The following is a 25,023-nucleotide window of genomic DNA, read 5'->3' on the forward strand; positions in this document are numbered from 1 at the left end:
TATATCAACCTGTATCTTATAAGAAGCATGACAATGACAGATAGGTATTTAAACCCCTAGGGTTTACTGTGTCCAAATCATATATCCATTTAGCCTCTCTTTGCAATAATGCATTTTTTCTATCCCCACCTCTCTTAGGTAATGGTATATGATCGATGGGGCAACATTTTAGACTAGATACAGGGTGGCCTCTCTCCAAGAAATTCTTGGCAACTGGCTGATCTGTTTTACCCTTCTCAATGGCCTGTCTAATACTCAATCTGTGTACAGCTATCCTATCTTTCAGGGCACATTCCATCTTATCAATGTAGACATTCTAACACTGGCATTGTACACCACAAACTTTGACTCACTATTTAGAGGGAATTTAATTCTGTATTTCTTGCCCGTGTAGCTATGGGTGAATGCGTCTCCCAAAATTAAGTTATCACAGGTCACACATCCATGACATTTATAGACCCCAGGTTTTTTTTGTAGGAAATTAGTTTTTGACTTCTCATATTTCCCAATTGGGTCTGAATCAGTTAGCATGTCTTTTAAATTTCTGCCTTTCCTATATGAAAAGACAGGTTCTTCTTTTACATAGGGTGCCAGCCTTTCATCTATTTGTAATACCCTCCAGTTCTCACTTATTGCTGTTCTTAGTTTTCAGGTGTCTGTGGTGTAAACTGTAACAAAGAACAGCCTGTTGCCATCTATCTCTTTTCTTTGAGGTTCCTAAAAGGAGCCATTAAGACAGTTGGGAGACAGGGATAACGACATCCCACTGAATAGAAACCCATCTTGGGGATACAAAAGAGAGCTGGAGAGTATTCTAACATTGGGAGTTACAAATTGGTGGATCAGTGAAGATAAGAGGAATTATATGATGACTGAGTACCCAAAGACACCAGTCTTCTATATTCTCCCTAAGGTTCACCTCCGGGGAGGCCTATAATCTCCACCTTTGAATCCCTAAACCAGCCCATAGCCATGTTTTTGGATGACCATTTACAGGACTGTGTAAAGAGATTACCATCTTATATTAAAGACTCCACTGACTTTATTGGGTCACTAAGGGATATAGGAATAATTGAAGGAGAAATGCTATTTGTTACCCTAGATGTGTTTAATTTATACACATGTATACCACATGAGGAAGGGATCATTGCTGTTAAAGAGTTGCTTACGCGAAACACTGAGTATAGAGGCCACCTATAGAATATTTTGCTCTACTATTGCATTTTGCTTTGCATAAGAGATATTTCAAATTTGAGAATAAGAGCTGACTACAACAGTGCAACTCTTGGCAGGGCCCTCTACCGATTTGATCCCTACAATTGTTTATAGCGCTGTGGAATTGGTTGGCGCTCTACAAATAACCGATAATAATAATAATATTTTCCTCCAGAAAATGGGGGCGGCAATGGGCTCTTGGGTAGCCCCAAGTTATGCAAACACTTTTATGCATTTCTATGAGCAAAAATACATCTTAGAAAACCCTGCCTTTAAGGAGTATAGTAGGGGATATAGGCGCTTCATAGATTATGTGTTTTTTGTCTGGTATGGCAGTGAAGATACACTGACTGGATTTGTAGAAGGATTAAATCACTTACCCAGCCCAATAAAATGTGTGCCCAAATGGGACTCTGAGAAAATAGAGTTCCTAGACATAGACATTTTTAAAAGCAATGGAAAGATTGAGACAAGGGTCTATAGGAACAAACTGACAGAAACACTCTAGAAAAGAGATGGATGGCAACAGGCTGTTCTTTGTTAGAGATTACACCACAGACACCTGGAAACTAAGAACAGCAATAAGTGAGAACTGGAGGGTATTACAAATAGATGAAAGGCTGGCACCCTATGTAAAAGAAGAACCTATCTTTTCATATAGGAAAGGCAGAAGGTTGAAAGACATGCTAATTGAATAAGACCCAATTGGGAAATATGAGAAGTCTAAAACTAATTTCCTACAAAGAAAACCTGGCGTCTATAAATGTCATGGATGTGTGACCTGTGATAACTTAATTTTGGTAGATACATTCACACATAGCGACACGGGCAAGAAATACAAAATTAAATTCCCTCTAAATTGTGAGTCAAAGTTTGTGGTGTACATGATTAAATGCCAATGAGGGGATGTCTACATTGATAAGATGGAATGTGCCCTGAAAGATAGGATAGCTGTACACAGATTAAGTATTAGACAGGCCATTGAGAAGAGTAAAACAGATCAGCCAGTTGCCAAGCATTTCTTATCTAGTCTAAGATGTTGCCCCATCGATCATATACCATTACCTAAGAGAGGTGGGGAGAGAAAAAAGGCATTATTGCAAAGAGAGGCTAAATGGATATATGAGTTGGGCACAGTAAACCCTAGGTGTTAAAATACCCATCTGCCATTGTCATGCTTCTTATAAGATACAGGTTGATATAGATTAGTGAATATGGAATCAGACTTTATGTTGATATCTATGGTGTTTATGCTGTATATATTTTTGTTTACCACATTCCACTATACATTTTTTAGATGCTTTGCATGTCTTTTGTAGCCAGAATATATACTAGTGAAGAACAAAGAAGCAAATTCTGCAAAGTGGTCTGTGAGTATTATGGTATATAAGGGTGGTAATGTTCAGTATATTGTGACCTTGACAAAGGTCCAGGTGGAGGCCAAAACGTCATATATGATATAATAAAATCTAAAATTGAAATAATGATGATCTGAGTCATATGTGAAATATCTATCTATCTATATATATATTCACTGGCGTATCTCGTTTTATTGCGCTTCGCAGAAATTGCTCTTTTTACAAATTGAAGGTTTGTGGCAACTCTGTGTTAGGCAAGTCTATTGGCACCATTTTTCCAACATATATATATATATATATAAACACATAAATACACATATATACACACCTATATATACACACCACCAGCAAAAAAGATTATGACTCACTGAAGGCTCAGATGATGGTTAGCAATAAAGTATTTTTAAATTAAGCTATGGGTTTTTTTAGACATAATGCTATTCGGGGGAAAAAGGAGTAAAGAAGCAGCGGTCTTAAGACTGCTGCTCCTTAACTCGTCCACTGCCTCTGAGGCTTCGGACATCAATCTGCCCGATCTCATACGATCGGGTTAATTGACTCCCCCTGCTAGCGGCCGGTTGGCCGCGAATCTGCAGGGGGCGGAGTTGCACAAGCAGTTCACCAGAACTGCTTGTGCAATGATAAATGCCAACAGCGTATGCTGTTGCCATTTATAGATGTCTGGGGGACATGATCACTACAGAGGATCTTGTCCGCCAGACACTTGATAAATTAGCCCCTTAGACTACAGTATAGTGTAATTATAATTTGTATATGGGTTGGGGGAATAGTGTTATTCACTTTATTGCTATGATTGCTTTATTGCAGTGGTCTGGAACCTAACCTGCAATATCTCTGAGGTACACCTTTATATAGTCATACATATACATATCTAAATATGTGTATGTATGTATGTATGTATGTATGTATATATACATATGTATGGAGCCCGTTCCACTCAAATACCCGAAAACAACAAAAATAATTTTTGTTAAATTTTAATATGAATTATGTTTTTTTACTGTGATTTTACTGTAAATATTTTACACTCCAATGTATCTGTATATATTCATATAGTTATATATTTAAAAAAAAAATAATATACATATGTATATCAATATATATTTATAAATAAAAACAAACATTTTATCATATCTGAAGAACATACTTCGGGTTAGCAATGTCTGTCTAGCGCGGTGTTGTGTTAGTGAGCGATAGTTTTTTTTTTATGTAGCGCTCTTCATTGAAGTCTATGGGCAGGAGAAGTCAATGCTATCGTGATATCTGAAGTCCTACAGTAAGCGTGTGCTGGGTTTCACTCGTGCGTTAACTTTTTACTTTCAACTTGTAATATGCGTGCTAAATACCGCTCCACTTGTAATCTGGCCCTTTATTTTCCAATAAAGGCATACAGATAAAAAAATATACTATGCTTTTAATAAATCATCATTGCTAAGAGTTTTGCTACTGCTCATAGAAGTGGTGGACAACAGGTATTATTGAAGCTTTTTATGACCCCATCCATCCTTAGAGAGTAAGAAAAAATGTCCCATATTTACCTATGAAAAGCTATTTTCTCTTTTTTCACACCACAAAACACCTGCATTTCCCTTCAATTTGTACAGAAGGTCCCACACACATGGATTTTATGTCAGAAATAATTACTGGATGAACTCAGAGACTTAAACCCATTGTTTGCCCATCAACTGCCTATTGGTAACAGGACAGTACTATACAATATGGTGCTTGTATTTGCTCCACAATAACAATCAGTGGCTTGTGGTATATTTGTGAGTTGTATTATTATTATTATTATTTGAGTCATGTGTTTTAAGCTTTAGCGGAACACTGTCAGCTTTCTTCCTGAGTAGCATTCAGAGAGGCAGAAAGAATCTCTGACTGCCAGCTCTTGGCTGTTCAACGATTTGCACGTGGTTTGTAAACTGCAAAGCAGCTATTCAGTATTTGGCTTAATATATTTAACCCATCAGTCTCTGGAAGATCTGTCTAAACATCGCTGAGCAGTATGCAACTTGCCAATTTTTAAGTGAGTAGGTTAACAGAGTGAAGTGCAGAGAATATTAATAAAGATTGGATTTGCTTGGACAGAATTAAGCCTGGAATGTGCTTACAGTGTAATAGATTTTTTGCCATTCTGCTTGAACCACAAGTGCCCAGTTTAATCATTGTTAATATTTCTTTTTATGTAGCATCAGCAACAACTGCAGTGCAGTTCAATACAGATTTATACATGATTTAAAACAGAGATGGCTCTGCGTTGAACTAGAACTATGACTTGCACGGTTCTATTTATACTGATTCTCTGCCAGAGGCTTTTTTTCTGGTAAATAAGCTGAACCCCGAGTCCCAACTAAAAAATAAATAAATAAAAATCTAAAAATCAACATTACAAATAGAAGACTAAATCCCTGGAAAGGGGAGTGGTTGCCTCACAGAGATTATTTTATGCATAAAAGCTTGTGTTTGCACTTTTTAACAAGTTTTGGTTTTTCCCTTTTCAGTTTGCTTTATTTAGAAATTATTCTCCCTACAGATTCTGCCTCTTGGGTTGAACTCCATAAACTAAATGAAGAAGCTTTCTTTGTTTATTCACAAGTGTTTCAAAATTACGAGTTTTGCGTTAAGCTGAAAAAGCAGTGTTAACAGGTTCTAACGCTGCTTTTTCACTACCGCTGCTATTACAAGTCTTGCAGGTTTAGGGGCACCGCACACATTTTTGGCCTTACCGCAAAACGACTTACGTAAACTTCGTAAACCCTTTTTTCCATAGCACCGGTATTACGAGTCTGTCCTGGGAAGCCAAAAAGTGAGCGGTTTAGTCTCTACCGACAAGATCCGTAACACATTCTAAAGTCAGTAGTTATGAGTTTTACACTACAAGGCTGTAGCATAAAACTCAAAACTAAAGTGCTAAAAAGTACATTAACACCCATAAACGACCTATTAACTCCTAAACCGAGGCCCTCCCGCATCGCAAACACTATAATAAAAATTTCAACCCCTAATCTGCCGGACATCACTGCCACTAGAATAAACATATTAACCCTTAAACCGCCGCACTCCTGCCTCGCAAACAGTAGTTAAATATTATTAACCCCTAATCTGCTGCCCCTAACATCGCCGCCACCTACATTATACTTATTAACCCCTAATCTGCCGTCCCCAACGTCGCCGCCACTATATTAAATGTATTAACCCCTAAATCTAAGTCTAACCCTAACACCCCCTAACTTAAATATAATTTAAATAAATCTAAAGAAAATTACTATAATTAACTAAATTATTCCTATTTAAAACTAAATACTTATAAAATAAACCGTAAGCTAGCTACAATATAATTAATAGTTACATTGTATCTAGCTTAGGGTTTATTTTTATTTTACAGGCAAATTTGTATTTATTTTAACTAGGTAGAATAGTTATTAAATAGTTATTAACTATTTAATAACTACCTATCTAAAATAAATACAAATTGACCTGTAAAATAAAACCTAACCTAAGTTACAATAACACCTAACACTACACTACAATTAAATAAATTAACTAAATTAAATACAATTAAATAAATTAAATTAGCTAAATCACAAAAAACCCCACTAAATTACAGAAAATAAAAAACAAATTACAGATCTTTAAACTAATTACACCTAATCTAATAGCCCTATCAAAATAAAAAAAGCCCCCCCCAAAATAAAAAAAAACCCTAGCCTGAACTAAACTATCAATAGCCCTTAAAAGGGCCTTTTGCGGGGCATTGCCCCAAAGTAATCAGCTCTTTTACCTGTAAAAAAATATATACAAACAACCCCCCCAACAGTAAAACCCACCACCCACACAACCAACCCCCCAAATAAAATACTAACTAAAAAAACCTAAGCTCCCCATTTCCCTGAAAAGGGCATTTGGATGGGCATTGCCCTTAAAAGGGCATTTAGCTCTTTTGCAGTCCCAAAGCCCTAACCTAAAAAATAAACCCACCCAATATACCCTTAAAAAAATCCTAACACTAACCCCCGAAGATTCACTTACCGGGAGAAGTCTTCATCCAAGCAGTAAGATGTCCTAAACGAAGCCGGCAGAAGTGGTCCGCCAGGCGGGCAGAAGTGGTCCTCCAGACTGGCATGTCTTCATCCAGACGGCATCTTCTATCTTCATCCTTCCAGCGTGGAGCGGGTCCATCTTCAAGACATCCGACGTGGAGCATCCTCTTCAAACGACGGCTTCTTCGTAATGAATATCTCTTTAAGTGTTGTCATCCAAGATGGCGTCCCTTAGATTCTTATTGGCTGATAGAATTCGATCAGCCAATCGGAATTAAGGTAGAAAAAATCCTATTAGCTGATTGGATTAGCCAATAGGATTGAACTTCAATCCTATTGGCTGATCCAATCAGCCAACAGGATTGAACTTGCATTCTATTGGCTGATTGAAACAGCCAATAGAATGCCAGCTCAATCCTATTGGCTGATTGCATCAGCCAATAGGATTTCTACTACCTTAATTCCGATTGGCTGATAGAATTCTATCAGCCAATCGGAATCTTGGATGACGTCACTTAAAGAGATATTATGTTCTGCTTTGTAATTTGCATACAAAGAGAGAAGCGCTCTACCAGGAACGAACAACAGCTCATTAGCTAGTTCTATGGCAATTTACCACCCGGAAGCAGCCTCTTTTAGACCAGTGTGCTTTTCACAAAGGAAAACTTTCCTTAAGTATATCAGTCTGATCCCGCCAAGTAAGGTAAGTCCAGCCCCGAAATACCAGGCAATTCTCCTCTGAACAAGGAATATGACAACCCCAGATGATCGTTTCGGCCTCCTATGGGCCTCATCAGTGAGGTGCAGCCACATTCCTCTAAGCACATTGGGCAAGGAGTCCACGTCTGGTTTCCCCCATCACCCATAGGGAGACTTCCCCAGGGTCATATTAATTTGCATACAAAGAGAGAAGCGCTCTACCAGGAACGAACAACAGCTCATTAGCTAGTTCTATGGCGATTTACCACCCGGAAGCAGCCTCTTTTAGACCAGTGTGCTTTTCACAAAGGAAAACGTTCCTTAAGTATATCAGTCTGATCCCGCCAAGTAAGGTCTGGGGTTTTGCTGTTTCTCTCGTTCAGAGAGGGATTGCCTGGTATTTCGGTGCTGGACTGTACTGTGAAGTCAGGATCAGACTGATATGCTACAGGAAAGTTCTTCTCTGTGAAAGGCACATATTGAGCAAAAAGAGGCTGCTTCTAGGGTGGTAACTAGCCATAGAACAAGCTATTATGCTATTGTTCGTTCCCAGGTTGAGCACTTCTCTCTTTTTATTTATGCAACATATGGACCTACACATATCGCTACAGATCTTATTGACATACACCTAGATTACGAGTTTTGCGTTAGAGGCTATGCGGTGCTAACGAGCAGTTTGTGCTCACCGCTCACTTACAGACAGATAAAAAGTGAGCGTAGAGCAAAATTTTGCTCCACATCTCACTCCAATACCAGCGCTGCTTACGTTAGCGGTGAGCTGGTGTAACGTGCTTGTGCACGATTTCCCCATAGGAATCAACGGGGAGAGCCGGCTGAAAAAAAGTTTTAACACCTGCAAAAAAGCAGCATAAAACTCACTAACGCAGCCCCATTGATTCCTATGGGGAAATAAAATGTATGTTTACACGTAACACCCTAACATGAACCCAGAGTCTAAACACCCCTAATCTTACACTTATTAACCCCTAATCTGCCGCCCCCGACATCGCCGACACCTACATTATAACTATTAACCCCTAATCTGCCGATCCGGACATCGCCGCCACCTACATTATACTTATTAACCCCTAATCTGCTGCCCCCAACATCGTCGACACCTACATTATATTTATTAACCCCTAATCTGCCACCCCCAACGTAGCCACCACTATTCTAAATTTATTAACCCCTAAACCTAAGTATAACCCTAACCCCCCCCAACTTAAATATACTTTAAATAAGTCTAAATAAAATTCCTATCATTAACTAAATTATTCCTATTTAAAACTAAATACTTACCTGTAAAATAAACCCTAAGCTAGCTACAATATAACTAATAGTTACATTGTATCTAGCTTAGGGTTTATTTTTATTTCACAGCTAAGTTTGTATTTATTTTAACTAGGTAGAATAGTTACTAAATAGTTATTAACTATTTAATAAATACCTAGCTAGAATAAATACAAATTTACCTGTAAAATAAAACCTAACCAAAGTTACACTAACACCTAACACTACACTATAATTTAATTATTTCCCTAAATTAAATACAATTAAATATAATTAAATAAAATTAGCTAAAGTACAAAAAAAACTAAATTACAGAAAATAATAAACAAATTACAAGATTTTTAAACTAATTACACCTAATCTAGTCCCCCTAACAAAATAACCCCCCCAAAATAAAAAGCCCTACCCTACACTAAATTACAAATAGCCCTTAAAAGGGCTTTTTGCCCCAAAGTAATCAGCTCTTTTACCTGTAAAAAAATTTACAAATCCCCCCCCAACATTAAAACCCATCACCCACACAACCAACCCTACTCTAAAACCCACCCAATACCCCCTTAAAAAAACCTAACACTAACCCCTTGAAGATCACCTTACCGGGAGAAGTCTTCATCCAACCGAGCCAAAGTCCTCAACGAAGCCGGGAGAAGTTTTCCTCTAGACGGCAGAAGTCTTCATCCAAACGGCATCTTCTATCTTCATCCATCCGGCGCAGAGTGGGTCCATCTTCAAGACATCCGACGCAGAGCATCCTCTTCATCAGACGGCTAATACTGAATGAAGGTTCCTTTAAATGACGTCATCCAAGATGGCGTCCCTTCAATTCCGATTGGCTGATAGAATTCTATCAGCCAATCGGAATTAAGGTATAAAAAATCCTATTGGCTGATGAAATCAGCCAATAGGATTGAAGTTCAATTCTATTGGCTGATCCAATCAGCCAATAGGATTGAGCTCACATTCTATTGGCTGATTGGAACAGCCAATAGAATGTGAGCTCAATTCTATTGGCTGATTGGATCAGCTAATAGGATTGAACTTCAATCCTATTGGCTGATTGCATCAGCCAATAGGATTTTTTTCTACCTTAATTCCGATTGGCTGATAGAATTCTATCAGCCAATCGGAATTGAAGGGACGCCATCTTGGATGACGTCATTTAATGGAACCTTCATTCAGTGTTAGCTGTCGGATGAAGAGGATGCTCCGCTTCGGATGTCTTGAAGATGGACCCGCTCCGCGCCGGATGGATGAAGATAGAAGATGCCGTCTGGATGAAGACTTCTGCCCGTCTGGAGGACCACTTCACCCGGCTTGGATGAAGACTTCTCCCGGCTTCGTTGAGGACTTCGGCCGGGTTGGATGAAGACTTCTCCCAGTAAGGTGATTTTCAAGGGTTTAGTGTTAGTTTTTTTTAAGGGGGTATTGGGTGGGTTTTAGAGTAGGGTTGGTTGTGTGGGTGGTGGGTTTTAATGTTGGGGGGGGATTGTAATTTTATTTACAGGTAAAAGAGCTGATTACTTTGGGGCAATGCCCCGCAAAAGGCCCTTTTAAGGGCTATTTGTAATTTAGTGTAGGGTAGGGCTTTTTTTATTTTGGGGGGGGTTATTTTGTTAGGGGGATTAGATTAGGTGTAATTAGTTTAAAAATCTTGTAATTATTTTATTATTTTCTGTAATTTAGTGGGGGGGTTTGTACTTTAGCTAATTTTATTTAATTGTATTTAATTGTATTTAATTTAGGGAAATAATTTAATTATAGTGTAGTGTTAGGTGTTAGTGTAACTTAGGTTAGGTTTTATTTTACAGGTAAATTTGTATTTATTTTAGCTAGGTATTTATTAAATAGTTAATAACTATTTAGTAACTATTCTACCTAGTTAAAATAAATACAAACTTGCTTGTAAAATAAAAAAAAACCCTAAGCTAGATACAATGTAACTATTAGTTATATTGTAGCTAGCTTAGGGTTTATTTTACAGGTAAGTATTTAGTTTTAAATAGGAATACTTTGGTTAATGATAGTACTTTTTATTTAGATTTCTTTTAATTATATTTAAGTTAGGGGGGGTTAGGGTTAGATTTAGGGGTTAATAACTTTAGTATAGTGGCGGCTACGTTGGGGCAACAGATTAGGGGTTAATAAATGTAGGTAAGAGTCGGCGATGTTTGGGACGGCAGATTAGGGGTTAATAATATTTAACTAATGTTTGCGAGGCGGGAGTGTGGCGGTTTAGGGGTTAATATATTTATTATAGTGGCGGCGATGTCCGGTTCGGAAGATTAGGGGTTAAAAAAATTATTTTAGTGTTTGCAATGCGGGAGGGCCTCGGTTTAGGGGTTAATAGGTAGTTTATGGGTGTTAGTGTACTTTTTAGCACTTTAGTTAAGAGTTTTATGCTACGGCGTTGTAGTGTGAAACTCTTAACTACTGACTTTAAAATGCTGTACCAGTCTTGACAGGAGAGGGTCTACCGCTCACTTTTTGGCAGACTCGTACCGGCGCTATGCAAGTCCCATTGGAAAAAGAGGATACGCAATTTACGTAAGTGGATTTGCAGTATTTCCAAGTCTGGCCAAAAAAGTCAGCGATACGCTTGTACCTGCAAGATTCGTAATACCAGCGGGCGTTTAAAAGCAGTGTTAGGACCGGCCAACGCTGCTTTTTAAGCCTAGCGCACAACTCGTAATCTAGCCGTAAGTGTTTATTTTTGCTAGCTAAAACATTACTATTTTATTTTTTACCAGGATTAAAGGGTTATTGTTGTTTGTGTGTTACTTGCAGCCAAGAAGAGTTAAACACAGTTCTATGTTTGTTGCTAACAAAATAGCCTTAAAGGGACACTAAACCCAATTTTTTTCTTTCATGATTCAGATAGAGCATGCAATGTTAAGCAACTTTCTAATTTACTCCTATTATCAATTTTTCTTTGTTCTCTTTCTTTCTTTATTTAAAAACAGGAATGCATAGGAGCCAGCCCATTTTTGGTTGAGGACCTGGGTTATGCTTGCTTATTGGTGGGTGAATGTAAGCCTCCAATAAGCAAGCGCTATCCATGGTGCTGAACCTAAAATTGTCTGACTGCTAAGATTTACATTCCTGCTTTTAAAATAAAGATAGCAAGAGATCGAAGAAAAATTGATAATAGGAGTAAATTTGAAAGTTGCTTAAAATTTCATGCTCTATCTGAATCATTAAAGAAAAAAATGGGTTCAAAGTAACTTTAATCAGTGAGAATTTCTGGTAGCAAATGGAGTAAATATCAATGCGAAATATGTGTTTCTTCTGGAAAGGAAGGTAAAATCATTGCCTTCTGTTTGTTACTGGCAACCAAGGAGGGTTAAACTCACTACTCAACTACTACTATGCAATACTGCTAAGCAAAGTGAGTACATCCCCTGCATTATATGTATTGCCAATGATCCACAGAGGGTATATGCCATTGGGTATGCTATAGGAAATAACACCTCCCTTTAGATTACCCCAGACATAAAACATACACACACAGACACACACACACATTGCAAACAACATACATAACACACAGTCAACCCAAACAGTGAACATAACACACTAATCAGGAACACATGCACACAATATACACCCTATTTCTTCCCCTTAAAAGGACAATTTACTCAAAATGTTTCTCTTTTTTCCATTGTCCTCTCTAAGTATTGAGCTTTGGTTTTCCAGACAAATATAAGATAAGGAAGCAAGCCTGTGTACACAAAGTGATAATATAATAATCTGATATTACCATTGCAATAGGTTGTGGTTTAAAAGCACAAAACCAGCTAATTCCTATACACAAATAAACCTGAAAATGCAATTTCTCATTCTCATTTAGCCCTTGTAAAATCGACCCCTATGAGTTAACTATATCGTTGGATATATAGTAATGAAACCTCATTTTGTATTTTATTAGTTAGCGATGTGTATATTCTGGGTTTCCACCTGGCTCCACACTCTGCTCTATTTATCTTAATACTTAGGTTGATACCTTGAGATATTTATATCTCTGTCTCTTTAAATGTGTATATGAGAGTGCTGAGTTCCCTATCTTTTTATAAGGACTACTTTTCCTTATTTTCTCCCTATTTATAATAGTTTGCAATACTTATATAGGGTCTGCACCTCTAGTTTGATATTACTACACAGAGCTAAAATATTGGTAAATGGCTCCCTTATCTCCATTTTTTAATTAGCGATGTGTATATAGTTGAATATGAAAATAGTAATAACAAATGAGGTTTAACCTTGTAGCTTATCTGAATTGCGTATTCTTGATTAGTTCGTAATAAGTAGATATGTAGGTATATGAATAGTAAAATAGTAATAACATATGAAAATTAACCTTATAGCTTATCTGAACGGTGTATTCTTCTTTGATTAGCAATATATAGATATGTGAAAATGAAATAGGAATCATAGAAATATGTAAAGACAGCGGGCCAAAGCCACTCTAATGTGTTAGGATAAAGGGATGTATAGATGCTCTCAAGTTATACAGCTATCTGGAGGAGGTTATGACAAACTATGGTGAGTTAGCTCATTGTAAAATAAGTATAATATACAAAGCTGCAAAAAACGTATTACTCATTTGCTGCGAGACTGATGTACTAGCGAGATATTCTATATCTTTGCCTAATCATATATGTGTAGGCCTGACTGGGACTGTTTGAATCCCCTACACTATTATAATAGGTGTAGCAACTACCTGAGTCTAATGACTAGTAGAGACCAAACTGATTGTCAATTAAATTATCTAGCAATTCTAGAATGGCATAATATAGGTGTAGTTCCATAAAAAACTATAAAATTGGTTAGCAGCTTTATCAGCTTAATTGTATTTTCTACAGCCTCTTATTACTGTGACGTAAAGCCAAAGCTTGTGTTCAACAGTATGGCTGAGTATGGTCAAAGTTAATTCTAGGCTAATATAGCAAATTCCTGGCAAAGTTTAAGATATCAGTACAGTGATAGGAATGGGGGGGGGGGTGAGGGAAGCATATAGGCATGGTTCTTACTGTGATAGGGTTCTAATAGATAAAGCACTCGCTGGTAAGTATTATATATACAAATGAGAAGGGGAGATGGTTAGCTAACCAAGGGATATTGGCTTCAAGAACCAGATAAATAATAGAAGGACAGAATAAATCACAAGTTACAGAGTTCAGTCAAATGAGCAACCATGTGGTAGGGAAAACATGGAGTCCTGTTATTCAAACATAAGGGAGATAGGATGTTTACATGCTTGGGAGAGCACAGCAATACTAAACTTGACAATCAACAAAAGTGTCCAACGTATATAAACATTTACTGTGTAACTTAATAGGTGCACTAAAATGTTATTCAACTGTATAGTAAGACAGTAGCTCCGTCCTAAGGGAGATTAAGCAGAGGTAGGCAATAAGGACTCACTGTTGTATATGGGGTATTCACCCAATACCAAGTCTATGTTGACCCGGCACCCTAGGAATGAAGTATAGATAGTCCAAAAATATGTAGCTCATAGGCTGCCACTCTGTAGTATAGACAGGGAAATGGACATTAAATCTCACCGTAGTAAGGGTTTTCTTGTGCTTGTATCCTGAGCATTGCTTATGTCCCATTCGCCACCGGGAGATCGGCCAAATCTACCCAGGCTCTGGCTAAGGGCGGGTTTACATATGTTTTACTCCTGTTTGTAGAGGGGGTAGGAAAGGATGGAGAGTCACTGTTATCCCGCTTCTGATTAGCCTACGTGTCACCTGGCCATCATATCGCTTACATTATTGAGCTCCCGAACTGGGTTTGTAAAGCAAAGAGGTCAGTGGAAAGGCTAGTTACCCTTGGTTGCTTGGCATTGTACTGCAATGATAAATCTGTCCTCTCCGCCATGTGAGGCATTTCCTCATCTCCCTCTGTATACTGTGGACCCGCCAAAATCAAGAGCTGGTCAAAACAGTTAAGCATTTTACGTTCAAAATCAGCTAGTATAGCTATTATCATTGTGCAATGTTCCTCCTCCATTTCTACTTAACTAAGCAGAGAACCTCAGTTTAGCAAAATGCACTAACAGATTATATATTAGTCATAGGCTGACCATATTGCCGCTTTAAAAAGGGACACATATGAAAAATACATATGTCAGGGTTCTTATAACAGAACATTATTCAAAGCATTTCTTTAAACCGCCATGACATATGTATTTTTCATACGTGTCCCTTTTTAAAGCGGCAATATGGTCAGCCTAATTAGTCAACTCAGAAACTGATGAGGAGTCATACTTAGTTGGAGTTGTCAGGTTAGTTGTCTGAAGTTAGCCGCTTTAGGCTCTTTTTGATCCTCCATGCACAGAGATTCTCTGTTAAACGGTCATTCCTGTCGGCACTTGGCTTCGCTCCCTTCAGCTTTGTATTGAATCAATATAAAATCTGATAAATCTGACTCATAAGATAAACTATTACACAACTGTAAGAATGCAAGAAAAAACATTATTTCTTTCAGTAATAAACTAGGGTTGTTTGATTTGGTCATAATTCCACCACATTTGGCACAGCAATGCTCATTACCCTGTAAACTGCAGCTATTGTTTGTGCAGCGCACCAGATAAAATCTCTCTCTGATTAAAAATCTTCCCATTTTATGAGAGTTAATACAAACTGCTGTTTCTTAAATGGTTCTGTATTATTATTTTTATTTTGAGATTAATATGGAAAGAAACCCTAAATTCTTTAACATGTCTTTATATAATTGTATGCTGTATTGATCAGAATAATAGCTGTTTGCCCTATAGGCTGAAACGACCTTCACTAACATGTATACCCAATATATGACAGAATTTCGCCTTAGCCCTGAAATAGAGTTTACATGCTAAAGGCAAAAATGCGAGCTGATAAAAGCACACTATGTATAGAAGTAACATTTGCTTGGGGAATATCAGTGAACTTTTTTTTATTAACTGACATTCTGAATTCAAGGCATTTTTTTGACATATAAAAATGTATACGTCTTAAAGTACAAGGTTCTTAATGGTAATCTAATCTAATATATAATTTATTTATGAATGTAATGATGGTAATTATAAAGTTAAATGATTTTGCTGTATGTATATTTGGTACATTACACATAAGCTCTGGTTGAAACCTTGAAATGTAAAGTTTTATAACAAAGTATCAATAGCGGACCTACTCACCAGAGAGCCCTGGCGCAAAAAAAATATTTTGGGCTCCCCAAACGTAACTCAGTAGTAAGTGATAGTATGAATACACATGCTGCTCTGTATTTTTGAGGATAGATAGATAGATAGATAGATAGATAGATAGATAGATAGATAGATAGATAAAGATGGACCTGCAATCTGCACTAATAAAAAGCTCCTGTGCATTAGAATTGTACACATTCTGCACACACCTATGTATAGACTGCCTGCTATGGCCCCCCAGCACTTGGGCACTGGTGCCACTGCACCTGCTGCACCAATGGTAGTGCCGCCCCTGCAATGTATGTATCTTAGTTACAAACTCTAATAACTGCCATGTCTCGTGTGATAGGTTAGCACAGTTAAAGGGACACTCAAGTCAAAATAAACTTTTATGATGCAGATAGAGCAAGCAGTTTTAAGACACTTTCCAATTTACTTCCATTATCAATTTTTTCAGAATCTTTTTATATTCACACTTTCTGGGGAACAAGATCCTACTGAGCATTTGTACAAGCTCACAGGGTGTACGTATATTAGTCTGTGATTGGCTGATGTCTGTCACATGATGCAGGGAGCCGGAAAATGGGAGAAAAAAAATCTACTGCTTATTCGAAATTCAGAGTAGGTGTTAAATCATTGTCTTTTTATTATGCCCTTGTTAATTATGCAATTCTACTGCATTGAGTGGTCCTTTTTTCACTAAAAGTGATATCTAGCTGATCCAGGGCTTGCCGAGTTTTACAGAGCTTTGCAAAATTTTATTACTACTACTACTAATAATAATAATAATAATAATAATAACAATAATACATTATTCACCCTTGTTTTATCAATCATGTGAGACTTCATCCCCTCATATGAAAGTAAAGCCTCTTCTTTTTTTAAATAACAGTAGATATGTGCATGGCGAAAAAATTTGGTTCGGTTCGATTCAGAATTTTTTGAATTTCAGTTCGGATCGATTCGAATTCTGAAAATTTTGAATCGATTCGGTTTGGATTCGTTTCAGATTCATTCGGATTCGAAGAAATTCGGCTGGATTCTGTTCGGTTCGGAAATTCGGAATTTCAGTAAGTGTTAGGTGGGATTAGACTAGTATTATGTACTGTATATTAGGTGTAAGACAAAAACAGAAATAGAGGAGCATAGACCGGGTGGTATGCAGGTAAAAACAATTTATTTCAAGTTAGCGCCGTAGCGCGACATGAGTGAAGTCAAATATAACAAGATACACAAAAAATGTGGAGGGGATAAACACCCCGGGTTAAACACGGAAAGAATCTATATACACAGAAGGGCTGGAAAATATCAGGTAAACGCGTTTCAGCGTGTAGCCTTACTCATTACCTGTTTTAAAATAGTACGTCGTGCACTATAAAACCACCAGCCCTAGCTCCCATTGGTCAGTGGGTACACACCCTTTTTCCTTCTCCTGACCAATGGATTGCTATAAATTACGTCAGCTCCATATTACCAATCAGAAAGAAGCATTGAGCTACATTGTAGTAAACACAGTACAGATTCACGCATATAATTATTTAGTTAACACTAGACAGAAATCGCACTAGTTGCTAGCATTCTTATGCAGAACACACAGTGGAAAAAGGGTAGAAAAGAAAGAAGAAAAGAGCCTCAAATTTAGCAGGTGTACATAGACTCGCATTAGGAAATATAATCATGACGTTACAACAAATACTGTCAGAGTAAATTCAGTAATATCAATTACATAGGCTATAGAGATTATCCCTTTGCTGTGATCCGGTAAGGATAGATCGGGAACACCTGCAGAAAATGGGTTCAAAAGATGTATATATATTAGAATAGGTATTAGATTGAGCAAATATACACATTGTCATAAACCCGTATGTAAAATACAAAAATGGTTAAATACATGGGGAGAGATTCATACATAAGTTCTTGATACTTGTAAATATATATAAACATATGTACAATCATACCATGCAGAAGAGATTGTCTGAAATCAAAACCAATTGCCATGATCCCCATGATCTAAACTGGCCCAAGCAGTATCTACCAAAAAGAAGGCATTAGTAACAGGGCTAGTGAGATGATTTACACAGGGAGAGACCCGACCATTGGCTTTGAGTCAGACCCACCATAGCAGAAGCCCTGCACATAGAGTCACAGAGACCATGTCCGGGTACACAATATACTGACAAAATAAGTCCATATAAAATATATATATAAATATACTTAAAAATAGATATGTGTGGTATGTGTCAGAGGGTACCATGATGTTACAGAAACGCATAAGGCGTACAAAACAAACAAAACCAAAACAAAACAAAGGACAGGATAACAGGGATGCAGGATACGATGTACTATATAGGCGTATATGGGAATATATGGTGTGGGGGCCTAAGAATGTATATATATATATATCTCAACCCAATCGCTGACCACCAGCTACCCACCCAGAGGGGTCAAGGATTGCCGTGGGGTGTGTCTCCTACAAAAATATATTTACATAAATATGTGTGTATACACATGTAACTATAAGGGATCACCAAAAATTGATGAGGTCAAATTCCGAGTTGAGGCCTTCTGGAACCCTAGTTTTGAGCTTGAAGATCCAGAAGACCTCCCTCTCACCCAACTTACGGTTTCTATCCTGTCCCCCCTTTAATGGTGGTATATGTTCAATAAAGGTCCAAGCGAAGGTTGAGATCTCGTTTGAGTGTATCCCTGAAAAATGGTTAACAAGTGGAGTGGTGAGTACACCTGCTCTGATATCCGCTAGGTGTTCTTTTATGCGTGTTCTGGCCTCCCTGGTGGTGAGCCCTACATATTGGACAGAACAGGCTTCACAACTGATCACATATATGACAAATGTAGACCTACAATTCAGGCAGCAATTAATTTTAAACTCTTGGCCAGAGGTGAGGGAATAGAATGTATCCCCTGTCACTAGTCTCTCGCAGGCCACGCACGTACGATGGTGACATTGAAATGTGCCTTTGACACTCAACCAGGAAGATGTCACTGCCCCCATCTTTTTGAGTCTGGTAGGTGCAACTAAGTTGCCAATAGATCTATTCCTTCTATATGAGCACCTGACCCCTCTTTCCACCACTCCTTGTAAACCGTCATCTGCTGCCAGTAATCCAAAGTGCTTTACCACTATTCTACAAATTTCCTCATATTGCTTAGAGTATTTAGTTAAAAACGTTACTCTATCTTTCAGTACTCCTTCTGCATTCTGCTTACTAGTTCTATCCTTCGGGGGTTCTAATAATTTGCTCCTAGGTATACTTTTTACAGCATTCCTGGCACCAGTTATCACAGAGGTTTTGTAGCCCCTATCTCGGAGTCTCTTGGTGAGATTATCCGCCTGTTTTTCATAAACCTTGGGCTCACTACAATTCCTTTTCATCTGAATAAATTGGCCTTTGGCCACCCCCTTGAACACACCCTGTGGATGGCAACTCCCAGCGTGCAGCAATGAGTTTCCCGAGATGGGCTTCCGATATGTTTCGGAACTTATGCCACAACCAGTGGTGCCCTTTAGGGTAACATCCAGGAAATTTATTGTGTCAGGCTGGATTTCATGGGTGAACTGAATCCCCATAATGTCATCATCCAGACTTACAATGAAGTCTTGGAGAGCCTGTGGAGTGCCCCCCCATACAAACAGGAGGTCGTCAATGAACCGACCATACCAAATAATGTCCTTCCTGAAGGGACCTCCCCCACCATAGGCGTGGGACAGCTCCCACCAACCCATAAACAGGTTGGCATATGAGGGGGCAAACTTCGCCCCCATCGCTGTCCCACGTCTCTGGAGGAAGAAATCCCCCCCGAACTCAAAATAATTATGGCTAAGGAGGAATCGGGTTACTTCCAGTACGTAATTCACATAATCCGATGTGGTACCATACTGTCTTTCTAGGAAAAATCGGACTGCCTGTAACCCCCTCTCGTGTGGTATGGAGGTATACAGCGATTTAACGTCAGCTGTAAGCCACAAGTAATGTGACTTCCACTCCACACGAGAGAGGAGGTTCAGTACATGTTTTGTATCTGACAAGTAACTCCACAATGACCCCACCAGAGGCTGCAAAATGTGATCTAACCACTCAGAAAGATGCTCCAGGAGGGAGCCAATCCCACTCACAATTGGCCTCTCCCGTACGTCCTCAATGGACTTGTGGACCTTGGGTAAATGATTAAAAGTTGCTATAGCCGGATTCGGCACCAAAAGATAATCTTGTGTTTCCATATCTATGTACCCAAGTTCCACACCGTCATCTACGAGGGAGGCCAGTTGTTTCTGAAATTTTCTCGTGGGATCCCCTGGCAGGCTGATATAATCATCAGGATTCCTCAACTGTATGCCTCATTCTTAAAGTCACTCATGTTGAGGACCACAATAGTGCCCCCCTTATCTGCGGCCCTTATCACTATGTCATTATTCTTAGCTAGTGTTTCAAGTGCCCTTTTGTGGTTGGCCGTTATGTTACAATCCTGACCTCTTCTAGAGGAGTAATACAATTTTGTGAGATCCTGCTCCACCCTTTTTTGGAACGTTTCTAAAGTACGCCCCCTGCTCTGGATGGGGTAAAATGATGACTTAGATTTAAAGGTAGGTGGGACTACAGTGTTCACTCTTGGGGACCCCCCCTCCTCCTCCAGTAGCTCAAGGGCCCTGATGTCACAATATTCTTGGAAATCACAGGAGCTAATACCTCCCGTGAGTCTCCCCTCCTCCGGAGTATGACTAGGAATGGATACATGGCTCTCATTGCTCTCTCTTTCATTGCTCTGAAAGAATTTTTTTAAAGTTAGGTTACGAATCAATTTGTTTATATCTAGTAGAGTCCTGAATAGATTAAAATCCGCCGTGGGTACAAAGGAAAGTCCCAGACTCAGTACCTCTATTTCAGGTTTACTCAGTATTGTGTCAGATAAGTTCAGTACGTTCTGTAGTTCCCCCGTCTCCGGCCTCTCCTCTAGGGATACCTTCTCTGCTCCTTGCACTGGTGTTGTTCCCCTTGACCTCCGCCCCCCCTCCTTCTGTGGTTAGTGGGGGGATGGAAAAAACCTGTTCCAGTTGAGCATTGTCCAGGTCCCTCTTCTCCCTTGGTCCAGTGTCTACACATTGCTGTTCCTCCCTGTAGTGTGAATGGGGTAGAGCAGCTTGAGTCTTCAGTATTGGTACTAGTGGTGGAGTTGAACCTTCCTTAGGTCTCACTGTCTGCTCTCTAGGGGGTAATTCCTCCCCTCCAGAGCCTGACCCCTCGTCCCACGACTCCGCTTCGCTCTCATAAAAATTCACTCTTCTCCCCCTATTGCGCCTCTGTTTGTTATTTCGCTGTTGATTGGGTAGAAAGGTGTTTTTATTTTGTTCCTTTCTCAGAATATGTCTATCCTTTCTATTCCATACGTACACACGATTTAAATCGTAGTCTGATTGATCTCTCAGATACTTGCTGTGCCTTGGCCTTGGCTTCTGCTATTACACGCTGTAGTGTGTTATCAAACTTCAGATAGTGTGGTTCCTTGCTCCTATTATTTAGCTCCCTTTGCACCTCTTTGATTTTTGTTGCTAGATCCTCCAAAGATCTCTCTTTAAATTCCCAGATGAGCTGCATAAGTTTCAACGAACAAGTGGTAAGATGACTATTCCACAGTTCAATAAAAACTTTATCTTCTGTTAGGAACGTGGGAAACTTGTTCAACCTAAGTCCCCTGGGTATTATGCCAAGTTCATGGTACTCTTCTGGATCTTCAAGCTCAAAACTAGGGTTCCAGAAGGCCTCAACTCGGAATTTGACCTCATCAATTTTTGGTGATCCCTTATAGTTACATGTGTATACACACATATTTATGTAAATATATTTTTGTAGGAGACACACCCCACGGCAATCCTTGACCCCTCTGGGTGGGTAGCTGGTGGTCAGCGATTGGGTTGAGATATATATATATATATACATTCTTAGGCCCCCACACCATATACTCCCATATACGCCTATATAGTACATCGTATCCTGCATCCCTGTTATCCTGTCCTTTGTTTTGTTTTGGTTTTGTTTGTTTTGTACGCCTTATGCGTTTCTGTAACATCATGGTACCCTCTGACACATACCACACATATCTATTTTTAAGTATATTTATATATATATTTTATATGGACTTATTTTGTCAGTATATTGTGTACCCAGACATGGTCTCTGTGACTCTATGTGCAGGGCTTCTGCTATGGTGGGTCTGACTCAAAGCCAATGGTCGGGTCTCTCCCTGTGTAAATCATCTCACTAGCCCTGTTACTAATGCCTTCTTTTTGGTAGATACTGCTTGGGCCAGTTTAGATCATGGGGATCATGGCAATTGGTTTTGATTTCAGACAATCTCTTCTGCATGGTATGATTGTACATATGTTTATATATATTTACAAGTATCAAGAACTTATGTATGAATCTCTCCCCATGTATTTAACCATTTTTGTATTTTACATACGGGTTTATGACAATGTGTATATTTGCTCAATCTAATACCTATTCTAATATATATACATCTTTTGAACCCATTTTCTGCAGGTGTTCCCGATCTATCCTTACCGGATCACAGCAAAGGGATAATCTCTATAGCCTATGTAATTGATATTACTGAATTTACTCTGACAGTATTTGTTGTAACGTCATGATTATATTTCCTAATGCGAGTCTATGTACACCTGCTAAATTTGAGGCTCTTTTCTTCTTTCTTTTCTACCCTTTTTCCACTGTGTGTTCTGCATAAGAATGCTAGCAACTAGTGCGATTTCTGTCTAGTGTTAACTAAATAATTAAATGCGTGCATCTGTACTGTGTTTACTACAATGTAGCTCAATGCTTCTTTCTGATTGGTAATATGGAGCTGACGTAATTTATAGCAATCCATTGGTCAGGAGAAGGAAAAAGGGTGTGTACCCACTGACCAATGGGAGTTAGGGCTGGTGGTTTTATAGTGCACGACGTACTATTTTAAAACAGGTAATGAGTAAGGCTACACGCTGAAACGCGTTTACCTGATATTTTCCAGCCCTTCTGTGTATATAGATTCTTTCCGTGTTTAACCCGGGGTGTTTATCCCCTCCACATTTTTTGTGTATCTTGTTATATTTGACTTCACTCATGTCGCGCTACGGCGCTAACTTGAAATAAATTGTTTTTACCTGCATACCACCCGGTCTATGCTCCTCTATTTCTGTTTTTGTCCTACGTCTTAGGCCTACAGAGTGAGCACGGACTGGAGGTGGTCACCGTATTGCACACACAGCTCAGGTTTCCCAAACGGGAGGAGGATTGGAAATTGAAGCAACCGCCAGGAAGGGCGGGTATAGGACTCAGCTGAAATACCCCGAAGGAAAAAGAGGCACTTTGTATTGAAGGGAGACGACGGATCTGCAGTCAGCCCCCACTTTTGCCTGGCACGTTCCGGAGGTTGACAGGTACGAGTCCTATTATACACATCACACATCTTGCACATGAAAGGCTAGTGGTGCATAACTTGTTTCCAGATCCTTACCGCCATTGCTTCTGTGGGGAACGTCTGGAGGGTGTCCTCCCATTAAGTGACTCTCACTTGTGTACTTTTAACTTGCATCGGATCAGTGAAAAGTGTTCACACGGTGTATGTGGGGAGTTCATGTGATCACACTTCTACATTTTATCCCACGCTCTGTAACATTTATATTAGGTGTAACCCATAGCAGAGTGATATAACATAATATACTGTACAATACTAGTGTAATCCATGGCCATCCGAATTTACCGAATAAATCCGAACTAATTTGTATTTATTCAGTAAATTCGGCAGTATTTTAATTAGGAAATTCGGTTCGATCCGAATCTCCGAATTTGTTGAATTTTCCAAATTTCCGAATCGATCCGAAACAAATTGCACATATCTAAATAACAGGTCTCACGTGTGTGGATCCATTTTTGGCGGAGAAAGACATATCAATTCATCGCTCACCCCTTTTAATCACTGATATCTAGAAGATCATTTGACCACCTTTGAACACACACTTAAAGGGATAGTAAACACCAAAAATGTTATTCTTTAAAAAGATAGATAATCCCTTTATTTACCATGCCCCAGTTTTGCATAACAAACAATGTTATAGAAATATAATTTTTACTTCTGTAATTACCTTGTATCTAACCTTCTGCAGACGTTTCCTTATATCAGATCTTTTGACAGATTTGCATTTCAGGCAATTAGTGCTGACTCTTAAATAACTTCACGTGCATGAGCACAATGTTATATATATATGAAACACATGAACTAACGCCCTCTAGCTGTAAAAAACTGTCAAATGAATTCAGATAAGAGGCGGCCTTCAAGGGCTTAGAAATTAGCATATGAGCCTACCTAGGTTTAGCTTTCAACTAAGAATAACAAGAGAACAAAGCAAATTTGATGATAAAAGTAAATTAGAAAGTTGTTTAACATTACATGCCCTATTTGAATCATGAAAGTTTAATTTGGACTTTACTATCCCTTTAACTCTTTGCCATAGTAGAAGCAGCACCAAATAGTGCATAAAATGTGAAAAGCCAAAAAAAAAAAAAAGATTATTAGTTACTTATCTGGAAAAACAATTGATATGGCATTGGATCTTGGGTAGACACCTCTTCGTGGAAACACCTCTACAGCCTACTGTGATAGTCAGCCAAATGTCCCATAATAGTTAATTGTATTTAAAGCTGACAAACACCCTTTAATAGGAGTTTGGCTCTTTTTCTCTCCAAAACTACACTGAGGGTTCATTTCTTCTGATGCCACTTGTTTGCAAAGCTTTTTGGTATGGGTGGAGGTTTCAACAAGAAAATCATCTATTTTAAAATACAGTAAAGTAGTTATTTGTAGACAATTAAATACACTTCAGTAGGTAAAATGAATCAATGGGAACACATTAAAGTCTCTTTATACTGCATTTTTGTATAGAGCTCTTTTTTTCATGCATACATATTTGTAAATAAAAGTTATGTTATGTATCTTATGTAAACTTTGTTTTATTGTTATCTTTTGTTGAAAAGCAGGAAGGAAAGTTCAGGAGTGTGCATGTCTGCAGCATTATATGGCAGCAGTTTTGCAACAATGTTATACATTTCAAAGAGCACTAGATGGCAGCACTATTTCCTGTCCTGTAGTGCTGCAGACATGTGCACGCTACCTATCTAGATATCTCTTCAACAAAGAATAACAT

This window comes from Bombina bombina, chromosome 6, assembly GCF_027579735.1.
Source record: "Bombina bombina isolate aBomBom1 chromosome 6, aBomBom1.pri, whole genome shotgun sequence".
In the NCBI taxonomy this organism is placed as follows: domain Eukaryota; kingdom Metazoa; phylum Chordata; class Amphibia; order Anura; family Bombinatoridae; genus Bombina; species Bombina bombina.